General features: G+C 44.9%; 1 protein-coding gene across 3 annotated transcripts in view; it reads left to right on the forward strand.

The window, feature by feature from the left end:
- The window catches only part of SMCO4 (single-pass membrane protein with coiled-coil domains 4), a 78,358-nt gene that overhangs the window by 25,833 nt on the left and 24,562 nt on the right, over positions 1-27,963 (forward strand). For 2 of the 3 annotated variants that reach the window (XR_005723723.1, XM_040256497.1), the window contains exon 3: positions 18,174-18,251. The exons of the other annotated variant lie outside the window; for it this stretch is intronic. The gene's annotated coding sequence lies outside the window, so the exon portion shown is untranslated. The remainder of the gene's footprint in view (positions 1-18,173; positions 18,252-27,963) is intronic. 3 annotated transcript variants of the gene reach the window in all.

Raw genomic sequence — 27,963 nt, forward strand, 5'->3', positions numbered from 1 at the left:
GCTAGGCTTGGCCCTCCCCCGCCCGCGTCCTAGGCCTCCCGAACAGCGGGGACCAGCTCCCGGGCAGGTGGCCTGTGACGAGCTCGGGGGTAAGTGGCGTTGGCTCCCAGTTTACAGGCCGGAATCTGGAGGACTCGGGCAGTGCTTGGGTGCGGGTCAGAGGACTCCAGGTGCAGAACCTCGGCCACCCGGGTCACTGCTGAGTCCGCCCCGGGGAGGTGTGCAGCCGTGCACATTGAAGTGACCTGGCAGCCTAAGAAACTTAAGCTAGATGTCAGGGCCAGCTTCCTGATTGTTTTTTGCTGTTTTATTTATTTATTTATTTTTAAAATTAGAGCTAAAATAGGGCATTCTGGAGCAGGGCTTTTCAAGCTACCATCCAGAATCTACAGTCACAGAGTCAATTTAGTAGGTTGACACATTGAAAAAAAAAAAGGGCTTCCCTGGCAGTATAGTGGTTAAGACTTCACTCCAGACGCAGGGGGTAGAGGTTCGACCCTGGTTATGGAACTGAGATCCTGCATGAACCGTGTGTGTGGTGCAGCAAAAAAAAGCAAAGGGACCTAAGAGTATGGGATTAAGAGATACAGACTACTATGTATAAAATTAATAAGCACAAGGGTATAATGTGGAGTTTCCCTGATAGCTTAGCGGTAGAGAATCCACCTGCAGTGCAGGAGACACAGGAGACAGGGGTTGGATCACTGGGTCAGGAAGACCCCCTGGAGGAGGGCCTGGCAACCCACTCCAGTGTTCTTGCCTGGAGAATCCCGTGGACAGAGGAGCCTGGCGGGCAACAATCCACAGGATTGCAAAGAGTCCCACGCAGCTGAGCGGCTGAGCACACAAGGATATATTGTACAGCACAGAAATATACCCAATATTTTATAATAATTTTCAATGGAATATAATTTATAAAAGTATTGAATCATTATGTTGTACACTTGAAACAACTGTAATATTGTAAGCCAACTATACTTGAATTAAAAGAAAAGGAAAGAGGGTTAGGAAGTGTCAGCGTGTCACACACGGTCAGGCTCCGTGTGTGTGCGTGTGTCCCAGATGACCATGGAAATACATTGCTGACCGGAAATGCCCTAGACATACAGGGGTTTGTTTAGATCTCTCTAGCTTAGATGGTTGAGTTTTAAGGGCAGAGATGTTTTCTCTTCCTTTTATGTTCCCTTTATCCAGCTGGTTTGTCTGGGAGAACCGCTAGCGTTTTCCCTTCAGACTGGAAGTGAGAACCCGCCCTGCGCTGTCTGAGGAGATGGCAGGGGGGCCTTCCTGGGCTTTGTGCATGGGGGGAGGGAGAGCCCCGCGGGGTGAGGGGGCCGAGGGCTGGGCGCTCACGTCTGAGGGACCTGGGGGGTGTGTGTGTGTGTGTGCAGCGTCTGGGTGTGCGGCCCTGGGCAGCTCCCTTAACCCTGCTGAGCTTCAGTGTCTCTGTCTTTAAAGCTGGCCGTAAGAGGGGCACCTCCTGCAGAGTGCGGGGGGTGTGAAAGGAGAGAGCTTGAGCGCAGGGCCTTCACACAGCGCTGGGCCTCTGATCGTGTGCAGGAAGCCTTCTCTGCTGCCCTCGTCTTTGTGATGCACGTTGAGGATTGTGACTCACGTGGGGCCTGTGGCCCTCATGGAGCTGCAGTTCTGGGACGGGTGTAGATCGTGGAGGGACCGGAAGTCCGAGCCTGCGGTTGGATTGTGCAGGGAAAGGTCGTGCAGGGAAAGGTCGTGGTATTGCACTGGGCCAGGTGTCTGCAGGGAGAGGTTCTGGTTCTGCAGCTTACAGAGCGAAGCATCTCCATGTACGATGAGATGGCACTCTCACTGTGGTATCTGAGAAGATAAATGGCATTTCTTACAAAAGTCAGATGCTTTTTAATCAAAAAGCATGTTTCATTTAATGTCATTTTTTACATTTTGACAATTTTCAAAAATAACTGTTTTTTAAAACTAAACGTAGGCACGCTTATGATTAATCTGGTGATTCTGTGATGTTTTTAGTGGAAGTGCCAAGATCTGGTAAACACTGATTTCTGAAATCAACTGGGCCTGGCAGCACCACTATCCAGTCAGAATTAACTCTGTGAAAATAAATATGGAACTTGTTGAAAGTGCAAGATGCCAGACAAAATCCCAAAGGGACATGTTTTGGCTCCAGCCTCTAATTTTTCAGGTCTGAGTCTAATCAGTTCTGTTGTCTGGGCTGGAGAGTCTTAAGCCGTCTCACCAAAGTTAAAATATTTTTGGTCTTTATATCTCTTAGTGCAGAGTTTTTTTTTTTTTTTTTTTTTTTTAATCTTGAAGGGCAAGGTGATAGACAATAAAAACTACCTAGTGATAAGAAGTTTCTGGTGCACATTTTAGTTAAAAATGTGACTTCCTCCCTTGTTTGGAGGCAGTCAGATATTAATATAAGGGTCAAGAGCATGGATTTCAGCTAGACCTAGGTTTCTATCCTTCATGTGCTGCTTTTTCCCCCTCTTATTTTTCCTAGCTGTACTGAGGCATAATTAACAAATAAAAAGTGTATATTTTGAAGGAGTACCACGAGGTGATTTGATGTACATACACACTGTGAAATGATCATCGCAATCAAGTAAATTAACACGTGTCACCTCACATAGTCACCAATGCTGTTGTGTGTGGTGAGAACTCTGAGGATCTACGCTCATAGCAAATTAGGCATTCGGCATTACTAACTGTAGTCTCCATGTTGCACAGTACACCCTAGAATGTATTCATCTCATAACTGAGTGTTTGTTCTCTCTGACCATCATCTCCCTACCCCCCACCCCAGCTACCACCATTCTGCTCTGTGCTTCTCTGTGGGTTTTGACTTTTTTAGATTCCACGTATCAGTGAGATCATGCTGTGTTTTATCTGTTTTTCTGTGTCAGGTTTCTTTCACTTAGCATAATGCTTTCCAGGTTCATCCATGCTGTTGCACATCTCCCTTCTACCAAACTGTGTGACTTTGGCCCAGTAGCTTAACCTCTCCGCACCTCACGTGTGAAATGGGCTAATAATAGTACTACACGTGCACTAAGTCACTTCAGTCCTGTCCAACTCTTGCGGCCCTGTGGACCGCAGCCGCTAGGCTCCTCTGTCATGGGCTTCTCCAGGCAAGAACACTGGAGTGGGTTGCCATTTCCTCCTCCAGGGCATCTTCCCAACCCAGGGTTTGCACTGGGGTCTCTTATGTCTCCCGTCTTGGCAGGCATGTTCTTTGCCACTGGCACCACCTAAGTACTACTACTGCCTTATAGTTTGTTGAGGATTGATTGAATGGGATAATACATGTAAAGCCCTCATTGTAATGTTTGCTTGTAAATTCTTCAGCGCTAGCACCACCATCATCAGTACTGTTTAGTGGAAGGCCTTCCAGGAGACCAGGGTTATAGGCCTGGCTTTGTCGTTGTTAACAGTCAGTCCTGGATACGTTGCCGAATCTCTCCAAACCTCAGTATTGTTTTCTCTGAAACGAAGGAGAGGCACAGACGCCACACACTCCTAGGTCTAATACTCCGCTTTGCAGCCAGGTGTTGCGTTTTTTCTCTGGCCTGAGTGATGTGATGCTGGGTGCCAGGAGAATCCCACTTTATCAAGGACCTGTAGCTCTCTGTCCTGATAACCTTTGTTTCTTTCACCTAGATTTTATATTATTCTCAGCGTATGTCTGTTTCCCTTGCCTCTGTCAAATGAGTCCTTGTGCTTTTCTATCCTCTTTCCCCTCTATTCAGACCATAGGTCTGCCTGGTAGGTGGGAGTTAAGTCTCGGCTTTCCAGAGGCCCACACATAGGGGATGTTACAAGTCAGGGCGCGCGTGTGTGTTTGTGTGTATGTGTGCGGGCATGCGTGCTCAGTCATGCCCGACACTTTGGGACCCTAAGGGCTACAGCCACAAGGCTCGTCTGTCCCTGGAATTTTCTAGGCAAGAATCAGACCCGTGCCTCTTGCTTCTCCTGTGTTGGCAGGAGGTTTCTTTACCACTAGCGCCACCCGGGAGGCCCACTTTGCTGCTGGGTTTTAAGTCACGTCCGTGTTTGTGTTTATTATGTTCCCCAGTCCAAGCACCGGGTCTGCCTGTATCTGAAGCGACCAGGCAGAGCCACTCGCGAGAAAGGAATGACTTTTTTTGATTCATAAGAAGCTACCTTTCGCTTTGTTTCCTTCCTGGCCTTGGTTTTAGTTTGAACTTTGAAGGGCTTGCTAGAGCTAATCTGGGAGTTCTTTTGCCTTTTGCACATGCATCGTTGCTAGACTCTGCTTTGGCCAAAAGCGGGGCTATGGACTTAACCTCAGGCCACCGCTGGTGTTTCAGGTGTGTCTTTGTGGGGACCCACGCACAGCGAGATGACAGAGTTGCTGTTTATGGACCCCCTGCCCCTGAGCGCCGCTGGCGCTCCTGCCTGTCTCCTGGCTCGCCGCCGTCCCCGGCACGCTGGTGTTCTGCTTGTGTCAGAAGAGTCGATTTTGTCATTTGTGGTTAGCTCACTCTGTCTTCAGAGAGCTATTTTCTTCTTCACTTAATTTAAAGGTGTCGACGTGGCCCCTTCTGGTGCAGTCCCTCCACGTTTCCGTCTTGCCACTGGCTGTCCTGCTAAAGCGTTGGCGGTGATCAGCCGCATGAAAGCCTGTGAGGCAGGTGCAGAGAGGCTGTGTCTGCGCGCCATGGGCCGCTCTCGGCTCCCTCCGAACAACAAGAATTACATATCTTAGCTTTCTCTTGCTAGTGTTCTTAGCCTTTTAAGAAGAAGTGTACTGTTTCGGTTCCTTTTGCCCAGACTTGAGCTTATTGAAAGAAGGGGTGAGACTAGAAAAACTTTTTTTTAACTTCTTTGATTTCACTGAGGTTTTGCACTTTGCTTGCAGTGTTCTTCTGGCTTTTCTTGGTAGCATTTCCTATTTTCAAGACATGTTAAAGGGTTCCTTAAAAGTTAAACAGAGCGTTACCATCTTGTTTGTTGTTAGTCACCAAGTTGTGTCTGACTCTTTTGCGACCCCATGGACTGTAGCCCGCCAGGATCCTCTGTCCATGGGATTCTCCAGGCAGGAGTGCTGCAGTGGGTTTCCATTCCCTTCTCCAGGGGATCTTCCTGACCCAGGGGTCAAACCCGCATCTCCTGCACTGCAGGCAGATTCCTTCTTATCTGAGCCACCAGGGAAGTGCCCAGTCAATACCAGCATTTGTCTCTGGTCTGTGGAGGGAGACAATGAAGTGGCTGCAGCTCAGGAAGAGAAACAAGATGCTGGAAGCAGATAAATGGGGGTGATTCCAGTGATCCAGGTTTAGTTAGACCACTGAGAAAAGGATGAGAAGCTCCCAATCCTGGGATTGCCTTTAGAAGTCATCATAACCCCGCGCAGCCAGTGGAAGCAGCTACAGCAAAGAACATTTGTGAAGCAGCAGCGAGGGTGAGAGCTGTGTTTGGTGAAGAAGAAGGAACCCCCGCCCCTCCACTTCATTCGCTCCCACGGGCCCTGCCTCCTGTGTTGGCCCTTTAGTCTTTTCAGACAGTTGGGCCCTTGCCTTCATCTTGGTTGACTTGGATTTGTGTTTCTGATTTCTGCTTCCTTCCTGAGAAGCAGGGCCTTTAGCTGTCACCTGGGCAGAGAGTAGTAAAAAGTCATGGACCCAAGGAGAGACCTTTCACTCAGCTGTAGGGAGTCAGAAGGGAGCTGGGAGACAGGCCTGGCTCTTGTTGATGAAGAAACATGGTTTCTGTTTCATCCTAGCACAAAACTGTGGTGTGGAGATCTCTTAGTTCAGTTCAGTTCAGTCACTCAGACGTGTCTGACTCTCTGCGACCCCATGAACCGCAGGACCCCAGGGTTCCCTGTCCATCACCAACTCCTAGAGTCCACCCAAACCCATGTCCATTGAGTCAGTGATGCCATCCAACCATCTCATCGTCTGTCGTCCCCTTCTCTTCCCGCCTTCAATCTTTCCCAGCATCAGGGTCTTTTCAAACGAGTTTTAGTTCTTCACATTAGGTGGCCACACTATTGGAGTTTCAGCTTCAACATCAGTCCTTGCAATGAACACCCAGGACTGATCTCCCTTAGGATGGACTGATTGGATCTCCTTGTAGTCCAAGGGACTCTCAAAAGTCTTCTCCAACATCACAGTTCAAAAGTCTCAATTCTTTGGAGATTCTTTAGTCTCTAAAACTAAAAGCTTTAGTTTTAGAATATTCCATAGATGTAAATGGGTGCATTGATTTCTCTGAATGCTGTTTGCGCTAAGCGTCTTTACTGCACAATTAGCACCTTACTCTACACTGGCTGTTCTTTACTGTTATTGCTTTACAATTTAGTGCCCAAATAATGTCAGCTGTGGTGCAGAATGAATGAGATTACTGGACTTGGGATCTGAAGAGCAGTGTCTTAGCAGTTGTGTGTGCAGGGTTTCTGAATACTTATGATTATGGTGTTATTTCATCTGCCTTAAATAAGCCTTCTTCCTTTGTTGGAGACTGGTGCACCCTTCCTGTTTTTCTGGGGAAGCACCTTTCCTCTGTCTGAACTTGGGACCTGCCAGGAGTGGTTCTTGATTGGTCCCTGTGCTGTAAGTAGACCCTTGACCTACTTGGGCCAGGCAGGGCTCCCCTTGAATTTTTTTTTTTTTTTTTTTTGTAAAAGAGAAGAATTTATTATGAAGCCCCAGGTATCTCACTCCAAGGCAGTAATTGCAGTCGTGTGGGCTTCCCTGGTAAAGAATCTGCCTGCAATATGGATGACCTGGGTTCCATCCCTGGGTCAGGAGGATCCCCTGGAGGAGGGCCTGGCAACCCCCTCCAGTATTCTTGTCTGGAGAATCCCCATGGATAGAGGAGCCTGGCGGGCTACAGTCCGTGGGGTCACAAAGGGTTGGACGTGACTGAGCGACTAGCACACCAACAGTAGGATGTTAAAATGGTTTTCTTTTCCTGCCTCTGTTTATCCGGAGCTGCCAGTGCGGGGCTGTCCTGTACCATTGCAAGCTTGAGGCAGCCTCCTGTGTGGAAATTACAAGGGGAAAGCATAACGCTGGTTTTGCCACTTTTGGACCCCTCAGCCAGGTCAGAGAGATGAAGGGGAGGGCTTCAGATGTGGAGCGGATGTGATGTGGGACGCCTCTGGGGGCCATCCATCCTCACCGCATCCGCCTCCCAGCACAGTGCTGGGGAGCAGGGAGGCATTTCAGACTCACCCCCTGGCTTCCCGAACTCCGGGCCCCAGAGCCTTTCCGTCAGAGGTGGTGGGCGGGACGCGGGCTCCGCAGTGCCGGCTTCCTGTCTGCAGGGGAGGTCTGGGCGGTCCAGGGCGGGAGGACGCTGCGGGGTGGGGGTGGGGGGCGGACTCGGAGCCTTGCTGCCCGGGGCCTTGCTGCCCGGGGCCCTCCTTCTTTCTCCTGTGACCCCGCTGCTCAGAGCACTTTCTTTTGTAGCTTATAACCAGGTCCTGAGTCACAGGAACTGTGACCGCCAGAGACTCACTGGACGTCTCTTAGTCTTGCTTTGTTCTCACCCCACAGTTACTGAGATGCTCAGATGAGTCATGCATGTCGGGGAGTTGGGCAGACTGAAACAGCAGATACGGAAGCTGTTGCGCGTTTTGTGACTGTTTTACTAACGATCTGACAGTAATAATTTGATTAGTCTGAGCGTAGTTTCTTAGTTTAACTAAACATTCTTTAAAAAAACACTTTTTTTAAATTAAAAAAATATATATTTTAGCCATGCTGTGAGGCTTGTGGGATCCTAGTTCCCCAATCAGGGATCAAACCTAGGCCCCGTTCAGTGGAAGCATGGAGTCCTAACCATGACCCTCAGGGAATTCCCTAAAGGTTCTTTCAGAAATAAGTGAGGCCATTAACACATTCCTTTTTTTTTTTTTAAATCGTAGAGTTAAAATAAGCTTGACTTGACCCATGTGCTGGTAAGAGATGAATGAATGAGTCTTGATAAGCTGTGGCTTTCTCAAGCCTAAAAAAGCTTTCTGTGAGTTGAGCCCTGCTTAGGTCTTTGGTGGCTGTGGACTCCATATCAGATGGGCTGTTCTCCGGCCTCTGTTCCAGGGAAAAAGAGGGCAGAAACTTCAGAGTGATTGTGTTCATTTGCTTTTGGAGTTAAGTAGCCTTAGGTCTGAATTCCAGTGTTGCCACTTACTCAACTATCTTGTCTCTTTGAGCCTCAATCTTGTCATCCGTAAAATGGAAATAATAATCCCTACCCTGCAGATTGAAGATTGCAGGAGATGCTGTATTTAAGGTCCTTAGTTGTGCATTGTATATGGTAGGTGCTTAATAAATATAGCTGTTACTCTTAAAAATGACAGCTTTAGTAACAGCTGCAACTAAAGAGGGTAAGACTAGAAAATCTGAATCTGAATTTGGTATTTAATGCAAACATAATCAGTATAAAAACCAGTCAATCAATGGCTATTGGGTGCCTTGTCTGTGCAAAGGATGGTGGTGTTTGCATAAGAAGGTGTGTATTACCATCCCAGTTGGTTGGCGGAACGAGTCACATACATGTAAGAAAAATAGGTAACCTCCAAGGAGCCAGGCTTTGGAGGATGGCAGAGGATTGGAAACAGGCACGCCTGAGAAGGCCTCGAGTTGATGGAAATATATAGCAAGGGGAGTGAAGAGAAGAATCCAGCATCCACGGTGACCTTGGAAGAGGTTGAATGACATACACACGTTACACCCCATCTTTCCAGTTTTATTTTTCCTTTGTCTTCCTGATTCCTTCCAGGACCTGCTTAATACCTTTCATCATTATGATGAAGATCCACACCCGTCTCAAACTGCGGCGTTTTCACAGATGTTTGCAGGCTCCTTTTGTCTGTGAATTTGTTGGCCCACCTCCTGAAGTGACCACAAATTCTCCTGGCAGGTTCTGTTTGCCTGTCCCATCTGCTGTACCTTATCTTAGTGTCCTGAACTGTAAGTGGCCTTTTTGGGGGGTTTTATCACGTTGAATCACTGAATTGAGGACCTCCCAGAGGCAGTGGGCAGGGCCGCGTGCTGGAGGGCCTGGGGAGTAGAAAGATGCATGACCCAGGGTGGTCCCTGCCCTGAAGCAGCTCACTTAGTGGAGGAAGCAGATGGGCAGATGGGCTCAGAAGGCGATGGCCCCCTACTCCAGTGCTCTCGCCTGGAGAATCCCTTGGACGGAGGAGCCTGGTGGGCTGCAGTCCATGGGGTCGCTAAGAGTCGGGCATGACTGAGCGACTTCACTCTCACTTTTCCTTTCAAGCATTGGAGAAGGGAATGGCAACCCACTCCAGCGTTCTTGCCTGGAGAATCCCAGGGACGGGGGAGCCTGGTGGGCTGCCACCGTCTGTGGGGTCACACAGGGTCGGACACGACTGAAGCGACTCAGCAGCAGCTTGGTAGCCCCTCGTTCCTTATTAGGACCTCCCGTTTAAGATAACTCCTGCAAGTGGTCACTACGGTGCCTGGCCAGGGCGGGTGGTCTCACTCGGTTGTTCCCCAACAATGTCCTCCTCCCAGAGTACTGAGTCATCTGACACCCCCTCCCCTGTAACCAGTCACCCCAAAACTATCAGCTCTGTCTCCTCTGTTGCCATTACCCAGGTCCAAGCCCTTGTCTCCAGCTGGAAGTCAGGACCCTGGTAATGGGGTTCTGAAGTGAATCCAGAGGGTCTCTGCCAGTATTAAAACAGAAGAAGAAATAGAATGGGAGGAAGGCATGAGAGTGGAATACACACAGTCAGGTTGAGTTTTGTGAAAGTTGTGTATAGTAAGAGTTTTACAGAGAAAGGTTGACGCCATGAAGCGCTTTACACACGATGACTTATTTCTCCACAACAACTGAAGTCGTGGTGTCGTTTTTCCTGTCCTTGACTCACAGGGGAGGAACTGGACTGCGGGAAGTGGAGAAACTGACTAGGGTCAGACTGGAAGCCTGCGTCTCACAGACGCTGCATGTGTGTGCGTGTTTGTGTGCACGCTACTGGGTTGCCAAGTAAAGTGTCTTTCTCACTCTGCAGGTTGTGGTGAAAACAGAAGTTGGACGGTTTCTGTTTGGCAGACGTCTGAACCTGTCCTCTTGTCCTCTCCCCACTCCGACCTGCATCCTTGCAGCCTGGATGCTCCTGGTCTCTGTCGCAGGGTCCGGCACTTTTGGGAGGGTGTGCAGTCTGTGTGGTCTCAGGGCCTGTGAAGCCTGGTCCTGCTGACCTCCTCGGCTCGGAGGCTTTGAGAGAACAGAACTCCCCACCTGGCAGAAGAGAAAACCGAGTCCCAGGGAGTTTGAGAAACTTGCCAACCTCTTCTGTTCTCAGAGCATGCCATTTGCATCTTCCTTAGAGCTAGCCTGTAAGATGTTTGTGGGGGTTAGGTCTTCTTGTTGTCTTTTTCGTTCGCAGCACGGCAGGATCTTCCCCAGCCAGGAACCAAACTTGTGCCCCTGGAGTCTTAATCACCGGACTTCACTGGACTGCCTGGGAAGTTCCTTGGTTTTTGTTTTTGATTTAGAAAATAATGATTTTAAGCTCCTTGAGAGCAAATTCTAATAGTTGTCTTGTCTGTTCTCGGTGGTCTGGGTTTTTGATTGGCGTGATGCATCTTTTCCTGGGCAAGACTCTGGTCGTCCAGGTAAGGCTCCCCGGCCTCTGCCTGTGCTGGACTCTGCAGGGGTCTCCTTCCTCGGCAAGCGCTTTGTGCCCGCTCCCCCAGCAGCTCCCCAGCCCCCGCCCCACCCTGGAGTGGATGGAGCCCACGCTCTGCAAATAGGACCTGATTTCCTCCCAGCTTGTTACTTGTGAAGACTCCGTCTGTCTTCTCTGGGCTGCATTCGTTTCCCCTCTTTACTGCTGCGGCTTACTGCTCTTTACTGCTCATTTATTTTTACTTTTTAGCCTTGCCCAAAGTGCACCTTGATTTGGGTATCTTTAGATCCTTAAAGCCCTGTGCTGTTACTGATGATTTCCTTCATTTTGCAGAATTCTAGTTGGTTGCAAGTCTATTTTGCGAGACCCTGTTCCTTTCCCTTCTGTCGTTAAATTTTAATACTTTTCTGTTCCTCCTCTTTTATAGGAATTTGTATTTCATTTTTTTTAGATTGTAGTCATGGACCTTCAGTGTCCTGCAGTCTGACTTCCCATCAGACTGACTGGCGTTTAGAATCAGATGTTCACCGAGCAGGGGTCAGCTCTATGGTGTCCTTGCTCTTTCTTTGGCAGGCACGTCTGTTGCACCCTCTTGGTGCTCCCCACTCCTTTGCTGGCTCTTGTCGGATCAGCCCTGACCCCTCACCACAGTGGGGGTCACTGCTGGCCCTCCAGCCACTTCTTCACCCTCCTCTTCCCACCCCCTAGAACCAACAGCTCTCTAACTTTTCATTTCGGACCCCTTTTAAAACTCTTAAAAGCTAGTGAGATCCCCAAAGAGCTTTCAATTGAAATGTGGGTTATATCTAGCAGTACTTATAATATTAGAAATTGAAGTTGGAAAGATTTTAAAGTGTTTATTAGTTTAAATATGTAATAAACCCATTACATAATACAGATAACACTTTAAATGAAAAATAACTGTTTCCAAAGCAGAAGATGAAGGGCGGCATTGTTTTGCTTCTTTCCAGGTAACTTTATTGCCCGCCTTAATGGAAGACAGCTGGATTCTCATCAATGGTTTTACCTTCATTCCGTTGTAATATGTTGTGTGTGTGTGTTTTTCTTTTAAGAATTAAAAAAATTAATTTATTTTTGGCTGTGCTGGGTCTTCATTGCTCTGTGGCTTTTCTCTAGTTGTGGGGGCCTTACTTCATTGCGGCGCACACACAGGCTGCTCACTGTGGTGCTCTCTCCCGTTGCTGAGCACAGGCCGCAGGGCGCGTGGCCCAGAAGCGGAGGTTCCGGCCCTCTGGGGCGCAGGCTCGGCCGCTGTGGCGCATGGGCTTTGTTGCTCTGCGGCACATGGGATCTTCCCGGATCAGGGATGTCTCTTGCATTGGCAGGTGGATTCCTCTCCACTAAGCCACCACGGAAGCCCTGTTGTGTTTTATGTATGAAGAAAATACAGCCTTACCTGGATATAGTTGGAAAAGGGAGGAATGTTTTAACAACCTATTCAGTTAACTGTGGATAGTCTTTGAAACTACATCAGAGCTTGATAAGTGATAGTTTCTTCAAGGTTTGTTGCAGCATAGAATCTGAAATCTTATATCAAAGAGTCTCTCATATTTGGTTACATTAAAATCTTATGGTCTGTCTTGCATTTGAAAAGATCTTTTATGCATTTTGTAACAGCATGCATGAGTCATTTGAATAACATCACATTAGTTACTGTCGCTACCACTCTCCTCTGAAAAGCCTTAAAGTATTGAAAGACTCTAAAGCTCATAGTGGCCAATAGAGTTTTTCCAAATTTTATTTTTGCTTGAAAGCTCAAATTTTTCTTTAGTAACAAATACTGTCAGTTTTCCTTGAACTAACAAGCTCCCTTTATTCATTCTAAAGACACCCAGATCTGAGTCACTGTAGCTTTTCTGTCATTCTTTCAAGTTAAAATGGCCTTCAGTGGAACAGAGTGGCTAGTTCGGCTTGCCGCTCAGTTGCATGAGTGCTTTTCCTGCCAAGAACCACCATGCTTGGGCTTGTAGCAGAAGTGCTGTGTGTGTCCGTCTCGTTTTGTCATGGGATAGTGAAAAGATATGTACTCAAGGTTAGTATTTAGTGGAATTAATAACTTTTACTGCTTCCATTAGTATATTCTTAGATGAAATTGACCTTTTTTTTTAAACTGTGAGTGTGGTGCTGGAGATTACAGTGACGGCTATCACAGTCAGATACCACTGCCTTTTTACTGGCTGAGGCTCCAGCTATTTTCCCCACCATTGTTTCTGCACCGTCGGTGCAAATGTCACACAATCGAAGATAGTTTTGACCTGGCAGCACCCCCAGAGAGGGTTTTGGACCATATTTTCGAAACCACTGGATAAGACCAATGTGTGCATAAAACCTCTGCACACATTGGACACTCTTGCTTCTCATCTGCCTGGAAAACCCTCTCCCTTTCTATGTGTGTGTGCAAATGCACACACTTATACACATATACGTGTATGTAGCTATATGTGCATATATGTGCCTGTCTCTGTCACTTCAGTTAATATTGGTTCTCCTCATCACGTGTTCATGGGTTTCTTCCAGTAGACAGTAGACCGTGAGCCAGGTTTCACATTTATCATAGGTGGTGATAGCGCCAAGTATCATTCCTATTAAATATTAACTTGTTTAATGTTGCCTGTCTTCATCACCCTTATATTATTTTTGTTTCCAGGGCTTAATAAATGTTTTTTGAACAGACAAAGAATTGGGTTACTATTTTCCCAGGGTTTTCTTAGAATGTTGGTTCTTTTATATCAGCAAGTGTTAAGCATGAAAGGGCATCTGTGGTTAAGTTGATTTGGGAAGTTCAAAAAGTGTTTAATTGAAGGCTTTCCCGTATTCTTCATTGTATGATGTGCACTGTGAATTTTTAAGCGGGATGGGAGGCTACAGAATGTACCATTTCTCGCCAGTTGAATAACACAGGAAACTTTTCTTGGCATGTCTCACAGGATTAGGTTCCTTGGAATTTTCTTTAGGAAATAATTGTGTAAACTGCCTTTTTCAGTTTTTACAGATTAGTAAATTGATTACACATGTTTATTCATGCATTAATTTATACCTTGTATTTAGTTAGTACTTTTTAAGGCTAGACACTGGTAGATTTAGACATTCAATGGCTAGCAAAAAGAAAAACTACTTTGAGAAAATATTACTACACTGCTGTGTGGAGTAGAGGGTCAAGTGGGAGATTCAAGTATCATCAACTGGTCCCTGCAAATTACAGGTGTTATGTTGATGGTATGTTGGAAGGTACCCCTGGGAGATTGGTCTCAGGACTCCTGCAGATACCAGAATCCTCAGATGGTCAAGTTTCTTGCATAAGATGACTTAGTATTTGCATAGAAGCTGCGTACGTCTTCGCATACACTTGAATCCTATAGAATATTTATAGCACCTTCCCGTATACTCTAAATCCTCTGCAGATCCTGTGTAAATAGTCATATGTGCTTGGTCGCTCAGTCGTGTCCGACTCTGCGACCCCATGGACTGCGGCCCGCCAGGCTCCTCTGTCCATGGAGTTCTCCAGGCAAGAAGACTGGGGTGGGTTGCTGTGCCCTCCTCCAGGGGACCTTCCCCACCCAGGGATCCAACCCAGGTCTCCGGCACTGCAGGTGGATTCTTTACTATCTGCGCCATCAGGGAAGCCCAGGTAGTCTTAATATAATGTAAATACTGTGCAAATAGTGGCCAGTGTGTGGCAAATTTGTTTTGCTTTTGGGGACACTTTGGAAATTTCTTTTTTATAGTATTTTCCATCTGCGGTTGGTTGAATCCTTGGATGTGGAACCTGCAGAGACAGAGGGCGGATGGTCCGTAGTGCTAAAGCATTTGCTTTTTGTTTTTCTCCTTCTCAAACCTCCACCGGGCCTGTTCAGGTGTCCCTGTCTGCATTTTGCTGCTGCTGGCATTCTTGGGATCCAGAAGGCTGATGAAGAGGCTCCGTAATGATGGGGCCTCACTTGGCCGTGTCATCGGAGGGGATGGCGTGTTGGAGACTAGGCCTTTAGAAATGTGAACCAACTTCCTGTTAGAGCCTGGCATGTAGTAGGTTCATGTATGTTGACTGGCTGAACAGTGAGTGAATAAGTGTGCTCAGAGACTAAAGGATAAACTCCACACTGTGATCCCATCAACCCCGTGCCTGAGCTTGCTCCACCTTACAGGGTGGGCTGAATAAAGCCCTGTACCTGCTTTTCACGCCCCTTGGGTCTGACCTAGCCTGTGTTGTAGGGAACCAGTGACTCTTCCACCTTCTCTGCCATGCAAAACAAAACATGAAGCCTGCCCTCCTTTCTGTGTTGATCCAGTTCTGTTCATACACTGGGAGAAGATGTTAACACACTCTTGATATGAAAGTATTTAATCAAAGGATATAATTATGATACAGTGAAATTGGCCTTTGGTCCTCTGACTTCCTGGACAGATGATAGCAGGATGGTTTTGCAACAGAATGGTCTCGGAGTCCGGACTTCAGTAAGATTAAGCCCATGTTTAGTTGATGTTTCACTCTGTGAAGTCACCCACAGAGAAGGCAAATATTCCATGTTTAGTAACCAGTCCTGTTGGTTCTTGGTGTGTGGCCCATGCCAGGTTGGGCTGGATGGGCTGGATGGGCTCTGGGAACGTGTGGACTTCTGCCAGTGTTCCCCCCTCCCCACCACCTCGTGTGGATGGATAGATAGGAAGACATGCACCCGCTCAGACTGTCCTCTTCTTTCCAAGCCTGAAACTTCTTTAGCCACGTCATGGTCCTGCCAGAGTCTGGAAACTGGTAGGCTTTAGAGAGGCCGAGGGTCAGCTAGAGTCTCTTAGGAGATGAAATGCACCCGGGTGGTTGGTTTCTTCAGGTGTTGCTCTGAGACCAAATTAGGAAAATCCTCAGGGAGTTTTCTTGAGTTTTCATTTTTGTGATTGAGTTAGAGTTGCAGAAGTATCATGAGTTGCTAATTTAAAAAGTGGTTTTTTTTTTCATTTCTTTGTAAAAGAAATTCACATTAATTGTAGAAATTTGGAAAAATAGCAAAAGGCATAATGCTGAAAATTACCCATAATTTCTAGTATTCAGAGATAATCACTACAAAACGTTTCGTTGTATTTGCATGCATTTTATATGCATAATTAAGATCATTGTGTATAAATTTTGATTTTCCCATTTCCCATTTAGCATATTTTATCTTGCATTGAGAGCGCTACAGCATGGGAACTTGTATTAGTTTCCTCTGGCTGCAGATTTCCACAAATTGGATGGCTTAAGACCATGTAAATGGATTCCCTCAGTTCTAGGGGTCAGAAGTCTGAGCCGGGCCTGAGGAGGGTGCGCCCCCTGGAGGCTCTTCGGGGGGAGTGCACCCTCGACCCTCAGTTTCTGGTGCCTGCTGGTGTTCCCGGCATGTGGCCCCGTCTCTCCAACATCTGCCTCTGTTTTCACCTGCCTTTCCTGTGTGTGTGTGAGAAATCTCCCTCTGCCTCTCTTGTGAGACATTTGGGAGGGCATCTAGGCCCCACCCGATGATCACGGATGTCTCTCCATCTTAAGATTCTTCACCGGCAGAGGTGCCATATCTACCCAACGTAGCATTTAGAGGTTCCAGAATTAGGACCTGTTATCTTTGGGGACCGTTATTCAGACTGTCAGAGGATTTAAGAGCATAGACTTTTGAGCCAGACGAGGTGGGCTCAAAACCCCGTGTGGTCTCTTACTAGCAGGGTGATCTTGAGCAAGTGTCTTAAGTATTGGTGCCTCCATTTTCTGATCTGTAAAGCGGGAATAACAACATCAGCAACCTGAGGATTAGGAGGGTTAATGTTTGTAAAGCACCTTGTAAGCTTAGGACAGTGTTGACCCATGTAAAGATTAGCTGTTGCTATTGTAGTTGGTTTTTATTAGAAATTCTTTGTAAAGCAGGCAAAGTACCCTGTCAAGGGTAAAGACCACGGCTATCGTCGACTTAATTTCCAGCTGACTGCTTTCGTCTTTGTGCTTTGGGTTGTCTTTTCCCTCCATAGCCCAGTTTTAACATTCTACATGTTCAGAGGGGTAATAATTCTCTCAGAGAATGGGATTAGCCTGTAGTCATCTTGACTCTTAAGCTGCTTGAATAAAATCCAACTTAACTTGGGGCTTCCCAAGTGGTACTGTGGTAAAGAATGTGCCTGCCAGTGCAGGAGGCGCCAGTTTGATCCTTGGGTCACAAAGACCCCCTGGAGTAAGAATTGGCAACTCACTCCAGTATTCTTGCCTGGGAAATCCCATGGACAGAGGAGCCTGGTGGGTTACAGTTCATGGGGTTGCAAAGAGTCAGACGTGACTGAGTGACTGAGCATGCATGCAGTTTAACTTGGCATTCAGACCCCCTGAAAAACCATCTACCTTCTAGCCCTGCCTCCCAGCCCTCCCTTTCATAGCCCTTATCTTTAAACTTCATGAAAATCTTACTCCCTAATAGAGGGATTAGAAGGGTTTAGAGTCTTGAAGCCCTACAGTAGGTGATTTCATGGTTGATCCACTGAGAAACCAATGGAAAATTAGGTCAAGGGGATAGTGGGCATAAATGTTTCAAGATCTTAGCAAAACAAATGTTCGTGTTTATTAAAATAGACTCTAAAGATAGCATAAATAGCTAGTACCAGCCACTAGTATGTGAACTGAGTCATCTGGTCTACCATCTGGCTCAGCTGAACCACATATGTCTGTAGCCACATGAGTAAACCAGGCAAGACCAGAAAACCACCCCACTGAGCCCAGCACTAATTGCTAACCCACCAACCATGAGTAAATAAAATGTTTATTAAGACCAAAAAAAGGACAGCACAGTAAATCAAGACTTATCTGTAAGTTATTTCATCTCTCATTGTAGTATTGATAGGCATTGTATGGTTACTCAATTATTCCTCATGTGCTGTAGACACTTTCAGAGTCTCTCATGTTTATATTTTCATTGAAATTCTTTTTTATTTTGTTATGGGTAATACCCATATTAGGAGCCCTCTCTCCCCAGTATCTGGGTCTCCATCTTAGTATTGAATACCGCTGAGATTTTATGACTTGTTTTCTGGTTCTTCTCTCTGGGTTTCCCACCTCTCTCTCTTCCTCTCCTCTCAGATATTTTGGGATGGTAGTTGAGACGCCCAGGTCACTGTCTCTCATCTTTTATTTTTCCTTTGTTTCAAAAGTCTTCATTTCATCACCCTCTACTTGTGGTTTTGTTTTAGTCCTAACCCTGGATCTTGTAGTTTTAAATAAGTAACTTTTGGTTGCAAGGAAAAGAAACGCTCTCTTTCCAGCTTAAGTCAGCAGAGGGTCTGTTGCAGGAACCTCAGGAATGCAGGGAACAGCCTGACCAGCATGCTGGGGGCTGGAGAGGCAGGCTCCTCCGGTCCTGCCTGGTGTGAGGGAGGGCGGGGTGGGGCCGGATGCGTGCTGGTGAGGAGCAGCTGGGGGAGCCACGCAGCCGCCCTCTCAGCAGGGACTTGGTGGAGATGTCACAGGAGGTCTGCAGAAAGCAAACCAACCAAACCTATTATACCTCTTCTGATTTCTCAACAGGAATAATCCAAATCACCTTTCCTGGAAGTCAGTTTGCTGAAACTACTGAAGCAGCAGTTCCTGGAAGTTGAAGAAAAGGTAAATAGAAGCAAATTCGTGTCTGCTAAAGTCCTCTTAAGAGGGAAATCCATGTTTGGAGGGCCCCTATTGTTTCTCAGACACCCCTGTATGTACTATTTTACCTTCCTCTGCCTGGCCACGCCCTAGTTTACCTTCACCAATGGCTGCCTCCTTGGAAACGAGGGCTTTCCCTTCTGGCTGGTGTGGTTTCTCCTGCCTTTGAACGCCCCCTGTACTGTGTTCTTCTTACTGACCTGTAGCCTGGGGGGCACTCTGCCCCCCTCCTTTGTGTCCTCCCACAGCCATGTGGGATGTGGGGGCTGCTTTCTGTGGGCCTCACCTCACTGCCACTTCCTGTTTGCGTGTTTCCCCCAGTCACTTCCTTAAGATGTATCTGAACTGTGCCTCAGACATAGAAGATGCCTTCATAAACGTTTATTGAATGAGCAGTGTTCACCTCATATGTGGATTCACTATGTACCTCCACCATTCCACCCATATAGGGCCTGTACTGTAAATCGATTTTATTCTTTGAGCATTCATCAGAGATTTTTAAACTCTAGTTGCTTATTGTGTTTTGGCTATTGGGGAAATGAAGCAAAGCTTTCATATCTGGTTTTTATTTTTCATGGGCAGTTTGGTTCCATGTTAAGAGCTGTGATCCAGAAGCTTGAGGGGAAAGGAGGTGACGGGCAGGTCAGGGAACCCGTGACCTTGGAAGCGTGGCTCCCCACCCCAGTCCGCCTTGCTGTGGGTGGTGTCGATTGGGATTGCACGAGGTGGGGTCTGGTCATGCTGTGTCTGTGGCCCTCTTGTCTGCTGGATGGCAGACCCCTCTTCCACCTACCTACCCATCCATCTATTCATCCATATGATCCTCCAGACTGCCTCAATCATCAGAGAGTTGCATCTGAGCCCACCTTCCTGCTCCTAACCTTTTTTTTTTTTTGCTTTAAATTATTGTCAGTAGATTCCTTTTCTCACCTGCTTTTACTGAACCTGCTGAATATCCCAAAGATGTTCCTTACTTATTTTATCGGTTTTGTTGGTCACAGTCCTCTTAAGAGGACTCAATCCGTTCCAGCCTTTCCTACCTGACAGTGATCAGCAGTTGTCTGCTACACTTGATGAGTTCTTCCCCTTTCAGAAAGTGCTTCTGTGCGCACCACCGGAGTTCCTTCTCCCACCAATCCTAGGACATAGGCAGGGGCAAATGGTAACTTCCCATTCCTGGAAACTCAGAGTACTAGATATTCCATATGAGGCCCATTGCCAGTGTGAACAGCATCTGGTTTTTCTCTCCCTGGCACCGTCTTGCTAGTTCTCCTTGGAAGGTGCTTCCGTCACAAAGCCAGGGGGCCCTTTTCACCCACCCCAGTGTCCTTTCAGTGGGGAGCCTTGACCTGTTGACCTGAGATGCTGTCTGATGCTGGCGTTTCCTCTACCCCAGCCAGGTCTGATCCTGGCGTTTCCTCTACCCCCAGCCAGGTCTGATCCTGGCGTTTCCTCTACCCCCAGCCAGGTCTGATCCTGGCGTTTCCTCTACCCCCAGCCAGGTCTGATCCTGGCGTTTCCTCTACCCCCAGCCAGGTCTGATCCTGGTGTTTCCTCTACCCCCGAGCCAGGCCACTTTCTTAAAAAAAAGTAGATCTCCTCTTCCCAAGAGCTTCCAGTCAGTCTCGTGAGTTTTATTTTTTGTTCGGGCTTATTTAAACGCAGGAAATTGAGTTAGTTTACATGAATGCTGCTCTGTCTTACTCTAGGAGCACAGGAAGACGCTAACAGGGATTGGGGCAGCCTAATCTGGCTGTCTCTAACGATCTTCCTGCCTCCCCTCTGAAGTGAAGTGAAGTGAAGTCGCTCAGTCGTGTCTGACTCTTTGCGACCTCATGGACTATAGCCTACCAGGCTCCTCCATCCATGGAATTTTCCAGGCAAGAGTACTGGACTGGGTTGCCATTTCCTTCTCCAGGGGATCTTCCCAACCCAGGGATTGAACTCGGGTCTCCTGCACTGCAGGCAGACGCTTTACCATCTGAGCCACCAGGGAAGCGCCTCTAAATAACTGCAAATGGGGCCATGCATCAAGGAGGCAGAGCACAGTGCTTTATTGCCTTGTGCGATTATTTAGTTAAATGTGTTTTGTTTTGTTTTGTTTTTTTAAAGAAATGGCTCAACTTTTAATTGGAAAACAGAATGTCGAATGGCATTTTGATTTGTCCTTTGGTGGCAAAACTGGAAAAATGGATCCATCCTGATAGGAAACCAGGTGCTGGTCCTAAAGAAGGCATATTAACTTCAGAGCACGATGCGAACTCAAGAGTCATTGTTTCCCTAAAACAGGCCAAATTCAGAGTCATTGTTTCCCTAAAACAGGCCAAATTCAGAGTCATTGTTTCCCTAAAATAGGCCATCTACTCTGGGCTTTCTCTTGTGAGACCTTCTTCTGCATCTGTACCACCTTAGATTGACGTTTCCCTGGGGAGGTTCTATTTGGAATCCCCCAAACAGGGCAGTATCCCCAGCAATGTAACTGTCAGGACACAGGGCGAGATGCTGAGACCCTTCTGCCTGGACGCCTTGAAAATGTCCGTGTCAGGAAATCAGCCCACCTGTTACGATGATTGTAATTGAAAAAAAATACCAGGCTGTATACTTCACTTCGGGCTTCCCTGGAGGCTCAGATGGTAAAGAATTTGCCTGTAATGTGGGAGACCTAGGTTTGATCCCTGTGTCAGGAAAATCCCCTGGAAGAGGGCATGGCAACCCAGTCCAGTATTCTTGCTTGGAGAATCCCATGGACAGAGGAACCTGGCGGGCTACAGTCCATGGCGTCACAAAGAGTTGGACAGGACTGAAGTGACTTAGCATACACACACACACACACATGCTGTACTTCGCATTGTGCTGTGATGCAAAGCCCATTTTATCATTAACAGGACTGTTTTCTTGGCCCCAAAGCTGGCGTCTGCTTTACTGAAGGTCATCTTAGAAGCAGCTTGCACGTGTCCTGGCTGAGTTTGGCCACATGAGCTCCCCATGAGGTGCACCCCACCTTGAGCTGGCACAGAGGTGGTCATATGAGCACCCCGAGAGAAGGGCAGGAATGATCATTTGTGAGATCCGCCCCAGGCTTCCATTACTCTGTTCTCTGTGCTTCACGGCTCTTTTTATATCTTTTTTTAAAACAATTATTTATTTTTTAATTGAAGGATAATTGCTTTACAGAATTTTGCTATTTTCTGTCAAACCTCAACATGAATTAGCCATGCTGCTGCTAAGTCGCTTCAGTTGTGTCCGACTCTGTGACCCCATAGACAGCAGCCCACCAGGCTCCCCCGTCCCTGGGATTAGGTATACATATATCCCCTCCCTTATTGAAACTCCCAATCCCTCCCCATCCCACCCCTCTAGATTGATACAGAGCCCTTGTTTGAGTTCCCTGAGACACACAGCAAATTCCCATTGGCTATCTATTTTACATATGGTAATGGAAGTTTCCAGGTTACTCTTTCCATGTATTTCCCCATGTGCATAATTCTATTCTCTATGTCTGTTTCTCCTTTCCTGCCCTGCAAATAAATTCTTCAGTACCATTTTTCTAGATTCTGTATATATGTGTTACAATACGATATTTCTTTCTTTTCTTTCTGACTCACTTCACTCTGTATAATAGGTTCTAGGTTCATCCACCTCACCAGAACGGACTCAAATGCATTCCTTTTTATGGCTGAGTAATATTCCATCCTGTATGTGTACCACCACTTCTTTATCCATTCATCTGTCAATGGACATCTAGGTTGCTTCCATGTTCTAGCTATTGTAAACAGTGCTGCAGTGAACAATGGGATACATGTGTCTTTTTCAATTTTGGTTTCCTCAGGGTATATGCCTAGGAGTGGGATTGCTGGGTCATATGGTGGTTTTATTCCTAGTTTTTTAAGGAGTTTCCATACTGTCTTCCATAGTGGCTGCATTAATTTACATTCCCACCAACAGAGCAAGAGCGTTCCCTTTCCACTACACCCTCTCCAGCATTTATTGCTTGTAGACTTTTTGAGGAGAAGGCACTGGCGACCCACTCCAGTACTCTTACCTGGAAAATCCCATGGACAGAGGAGCCTGATAGGCTGCAGTCCATGGGGTCGCTAAGAGTCAGACACGACTGAGAGACTTCACTTGCACTTTTCACTTTAATGCATTGGAGAAGGAAATGGCAACCCACTCCAATGTTCTTGCCTGGAGAATCCCAGGGACAGAGGAACCTCGTGGGCTGCCATCTATGGGGTTGCAGAGAGTTGGACACAACTGATGTGATTTAGCAGCAGCAGTGGCAGCAACAGCAGCAGACTTCTTGATGATGGCCATTCTGACCAGTGTGAGGTGATCAGTTCAGTTCAGTCTCTCAGTCGTGTCCGACTCTTTGCAACCCCATGGACTGCAGCACGCCAGGCCTCCCTGTCCATCACCAACCCCTGGAGTTTACTCAAACTCATGTCCATTGTGTTGGTGATGCCGTCCAACCATCTTATCCTCAGTCGTCCCCTTCTCCTGCCTTCAGTCTTTCCCAGCATCAGGGTCTTTTCAAATGAGTTAGTTCTATGCATCAGGTGGCCAAAGTGTTGGAGTTTCAGCTTCAACATCAGTCCTTCCAGTGAATAGGCAGATCTGATTTCCTTTACAATTGACTGGTTTGATTGCCTTGCAGTCCAAGGGACTCTCAAGAGTCTTTTCCAACACCACAGTTCAAAAGCATCAATATTTCTTTATAGTCCAGCTCTCATATCCATACATGACTACTGGAAAAATCATAGCTTTGACGAGATGTACGTTTGTTGTGTGGTGTGAGGTGATATTGTAGTTTTGATTTGCATTTCTCTAATAATGAGTGATATTGAGCATCTTTTCATGTATCTGTTAGCCATCTGTATGTCATCTTTGGAGAAATGTCTGTTTAGGTCTTTTACCCATTTTTTGATTGGGTTGTTTGTTTTTCTGGTATGGAGGTGTATGAACTGCTTGTATATTTTGGAGATTAATCCTTTGTCAGTTGTTTCATTTGCTATTATTTTCTCCCATTCTGAAAGTTGTCTTTTTACCTTGCCTATAGTGTCCTTTGCTGTGCAAAAGCTTTTAAGTTTAATCAGGTCCCACCTGTTTACTTTTGTTTTTATCTCTGCTACTCTAGGATGTGGGTCATAGAGGGTCTTGCTGTGATTTATGTCACCAAGTGCTCTGCCTATGTTTTCCTCTAAGAGTTACACTCTGGTCTTCCATTTAGGTCTTTAATCCACTGTGAGTTTATCTTTGTGTATGGTGTTAGGAAGTGTTCTAATTTCATTCTTTTACATGTAGCTGTCCAGTTTTCCCAGCACCGTTTATTGAAGAGGCTGTCTTTGCCCCATTGTATATTCTTGCCTCTTTTATCAAACATAAGGTACCCATATGTGCGTGGGTTTATTTCTGGGCTTTCTATCTTCTTCATTGGTCTGTGTTTCTCTTTTTGTGCCAGTACTATACTGTCTTGATGACTATAGCTTTGTAGTATAATCTGAAGTCAGGAAGGTGATTTCTCCAGCTCCATTCTGCTTTCTCAAGATGGCTTTGGCTATTCGGGGTCTTTTGTGTTTCCATATGAATTGTGAAATTTTTTGTTCTAGTTCTGTGAAAAATGCCATTGGTAATTTCATAGGGATCACATTGAATCTGTAGATTGCATTTGGTAGTATAGTCATTTTCACAATATTGTTTCTTCCTACCCAAGAACATGGAATATCTTTCCATTTGTTTATGTTGTCTTTGATTTCTTTCGTTAGTGTCTTATAATTTTCTGGGTACAGTTCTTTTGTCTCCTTAGATAAGTTTATTCCTAGATATTTAAATTTTTTTGTTGCAGTGGTGAATGGGATTGATTCCTTAATTTCTCTTTCTGATTTTTCATTGTTATATACAGAAATGGAAGTGATTTCTGTGTATTGATTTTGTATCCTGCAACTTTGCTAAATTCACTGATTAGTTCTGGTAAGTTTTTGATAGTATCTTGAGGGTTTTCTATGTACAGTATTATGTCATCTGCAAACAGTGAGAACTTTAGTTCTTTTCTGATCTGGATTCCTTTTATTTCTTTTTCTTCTCTGATTGCCTTAGCTAGGAATTCCAGAACTATGTTGAATAATAATGGTGAAAGTGACACCCTTGTCTTGTTCCTGATCCTAGGGGGAATGCTTTCAGTTTTTCACCATTGAGAATAATGTTTGTTGTAGGCTTATCATATATGACCTTTACTATGTTGAGGTAGGTTCCCTCTATGCCCACTTTTTGAAGAGTTTTAATCATAAATGGGTGCGGAATTTTGTCAAAGGCTTTTTCTGCATCTATTGAGATGATCATATGGTTTTTATCTTTCAATTTGTTAATATGGTATATCACATTGATTGATTTCCATATGTTGAAGAATCCTTGCATCCCTGGAATAAACCCAACTTGATCATGGTGTATCAGCTTTTTGATGTGTTGCTGAATTCTGTTTGCTAAAATTTTGTTGAGGATTTTTGCATCTATGTTCATCAGTGATATTGGCCTGTAGTTTTCTTTTTGTGTGTTGTCTCTGTCTGATTTTGGTGTTAGGGTGATGGTGGCCTCGTAGAATGAGTTTGGAAGTGTTCCTTCCTTTGCAGTTTTTTGAAAGACTTTTAGAAGGATAGGCATTAGCTCTTCTCTAAATGTTTGATAGAATTCTCCTGTGAAGCCATTTGGTCCTGGGCTTTTGTTTTTGGGGGAGATTTTTTTAAATCACAGCTTCAATTTCAGTGCTTGTAATTGGGTTGTTCATGATTTCTATTTCTTCCTGGTTCAGTCATGGAAGATTGAACTTTAATAAGAATCTGTCCTTTTCTTCCAGGTTATCCATTTTATTGCTATATAGTCATTCATAATAGTCTATTGTAATCCTTTTTATTTTGGCATTGTCTGTTGTAACCTCTCCTTTTCATTTCTAATTTTGTTGAATTGATTCTTCTTATTTTCTTGATGAGTCTGGCTAAAGGCTTGTCAATTTTGTTTATTTATTAATCTTTAGTATTGTTTCTTTCATTTCTTTTTCATTAATTTCTGCTCGGATCTTTATGATTTCTTTCCTTCTACTACTTTTTGGGGGTTTTGTTCTTTTTCCAGTTGTTTTAGGTGCAAAGTTAGGGTGTCTATTCGATGTTTTTCTTGTTTCTTGAGGTAGGACTGTATTGCTATAAACTTCCCTCTTTGAACTGCTTTTGCTGCATCCCATAGGTTTTGAGTTGTCATGTTTTCATTATCATTTGTTTCTAGAAATTTTTTAATTTCCCTTTTGATTTCTTCAATAACTTGTTAGTTATTTAGGAATGTGTTGTTTAATCTCCATGTGCTTCTGTATCTTACAGTTTTTTTCTTGTAATTTACATCTAGTCTCATAGCGTTGTGGTCGGAGAAGATGCCTGATACAATTTCAATTTTCTTTAATTCACTGAGGTTTGATTTGTGATCCAAGATGTGGTCTATCCTGAAGAATGTTTCACGTGCACTTGAAAAGAAGGTGTATTCTGCATTTTGATGGAATGTCCTAAAGATATCAGTGAGATCCACCTTATCTAATGTCTCATTCAAGACTTGTGTTTCCTTATTAATCTTCTGTTTTGATGATCTGTCCATTGGTATGAGCGGTGTCTCACAGTGTCTCCTACTAAAGTCTCCTACTTTTTTTGTGTTACTGTCAATTTCTCCTTTTATGTCTGTTAGTGTTTGTCTTGTGTATTGAGGTGCCCCTTTGTTGGGTGCATAGATATTTACAATTGTTATCTCTTCCTCTTGGATTGATCCCTTGATCATTATGAATGTTCTTCTTTATTTCTTGTAATATTCTTTATTTTAAGGTCTATTTTTTCTGATATGAGGATTGCTACTCAAGCTTTCTTTTACTTCCTATTTGCATGGAATATATTTTTCCATCCTCTCACTTATAGTCTATATGTGTCTTGAGGTCTGAAGTGGATTTCTTGTAGACAGCATATATATGGGTCTTGTTTTTATATCCCTTCAGCCAGTCTGTGTCTTTTGGTTGGAGCATTTAATCCATTTACATTTAAAGTAATTATTGATATATATATATATATATTTTTTTTTTTTCGTCTTGCCATTTTCTTAATTGTTCGGGATTGATTTTGTAGATCTTTTTTCTTCTGTTGTATTTCTTGACTATATAAGTCCCTTTAACATTTGTTGTAAAGCTGGTTTGGTGGTACTGAATTCTGTTAACTTGCTTGTCTGAGAAGCTTTTTATTTCTTAATTAATTTCGAATGAGATCCTTGCAGGTACAGTAATCTTGGTTGTAGACTTTTCCCTTTCAGTACTTTAAATATTTCCTGCCATTCCCTTCTGGCCTGCAGAGTTTCTGCTGAAAGACCAGCTGTTAAGCATATGGGGTTTCCCTTGTATGTTACTTGTTGCTTCTCCCTTGCTGCTTTTAATATTCTTTCTTTATGTTTAGTCTGTTAGTTTGATTAGTATGCATCTTGGCACGTTTCTCCTTGGGCTTATCCTGTATGGGACTCTGTGCCTCTTGGACTTGATTGACTAATTCATGTTGGGGAAATTTTCAACTATAATCTCTTGAAAAATTTTCTTATATCCTTTCTTTCTCTCTTTTTCTTCTGGGACCCCTATAACTTGAATGTTGGTTCGTTCGATGCCGTTTCAGGGGTCTCAGAGACTGTCCTCAGTTGTGTAAGCTTCGTATGAGGTGATGTTTGTGCTGAGTTTTTTTGTTTGTTTGTTTTTCCTCTGATGGGCAAGGTTGAGTGAGGTGGTACTTTTCTGCTGATGATGGGGTTTGTATTTTTGTTTGTTGTTTAGATGAGGATCCTGCACAGTGTGCTACTGCTGGCTGGCTGATGCCAGGTCTTGTATGCAAGTGGTTTCCTTTGTGCGAGTTCTCAGTATTTGATACCACCTAGGGTTAGCTCTCTGGTAGTCTAGGATCTTGGAGTCAGTGCTCCCACTCTAAAGGTTCAGGGCTTGATCTCTCGTCAGGATTCTACAAGCAGTTTGTTATGGCATTAAGTGAGATTAAAACAAATACCCTAAAACAAGAAAGCAAAGATGAACCCCAGGCAAATGGCAGTTACAAAATCAGGGAACAATAATTAAAATAATGGAATATATGCATATACATAGACACCCATCAACAAATCAAAACAGTCTATCAAAAGTAAAGTACAATAGATTTACCTGGTGAACAAAGAAAATCAAAAATTATATTTATGAGTTAAGAACAAAACTAACTAAAGCACAAACTGGAAAACAAAACTGAAGCAAGGTGCCATGTGGGAAATAAAGTGATAAAAACAAAACTAACAAATTTGTTGAGAGAAATGGAAAGAAAGAAAAAAAGAATAGATATGCAAAGTTAAACAGAGGTAGATAAATAAGATTTATATACATTAAAGATTAACTCCAAGGGGTAAAGAAGAGTAGGAAAAGCAAACAAAGGAATAAATGTAGAAAAAATAAAATAGGTTTAAAAAATTAAAAATTAAAATTTGAAAAAGTGGGAAAAAAAAGGAAGAATATTGAAAAAAACAAAAGGATAACTCCACAGAACTGCAAAAGCCTAATGTAAAGGCAGAGGTTTATACCAACAGTAAAAAATATGACTTAGGAAAATAAAAAGCTCAAAAGCTTAATTAGATTTCATACTGC

This window comes from Oryx dammah, unplaced genomic scaffold (assembly GCF_014754425.2).
Source record: "Oryx dammah isolate SB20612 unplaced genomic scaffold, SCBI_Odam_1.1 HiC_scaffold_15, whole genome shotgun sequence".
In the NCBI taxonomy this organism is placed as follows: domain Eukaryota; kingdom Metazoa; phylum Chordata; class Mammalia; order Artiodactyla; family Bovidae; genus Oryx; species Oryx dammah.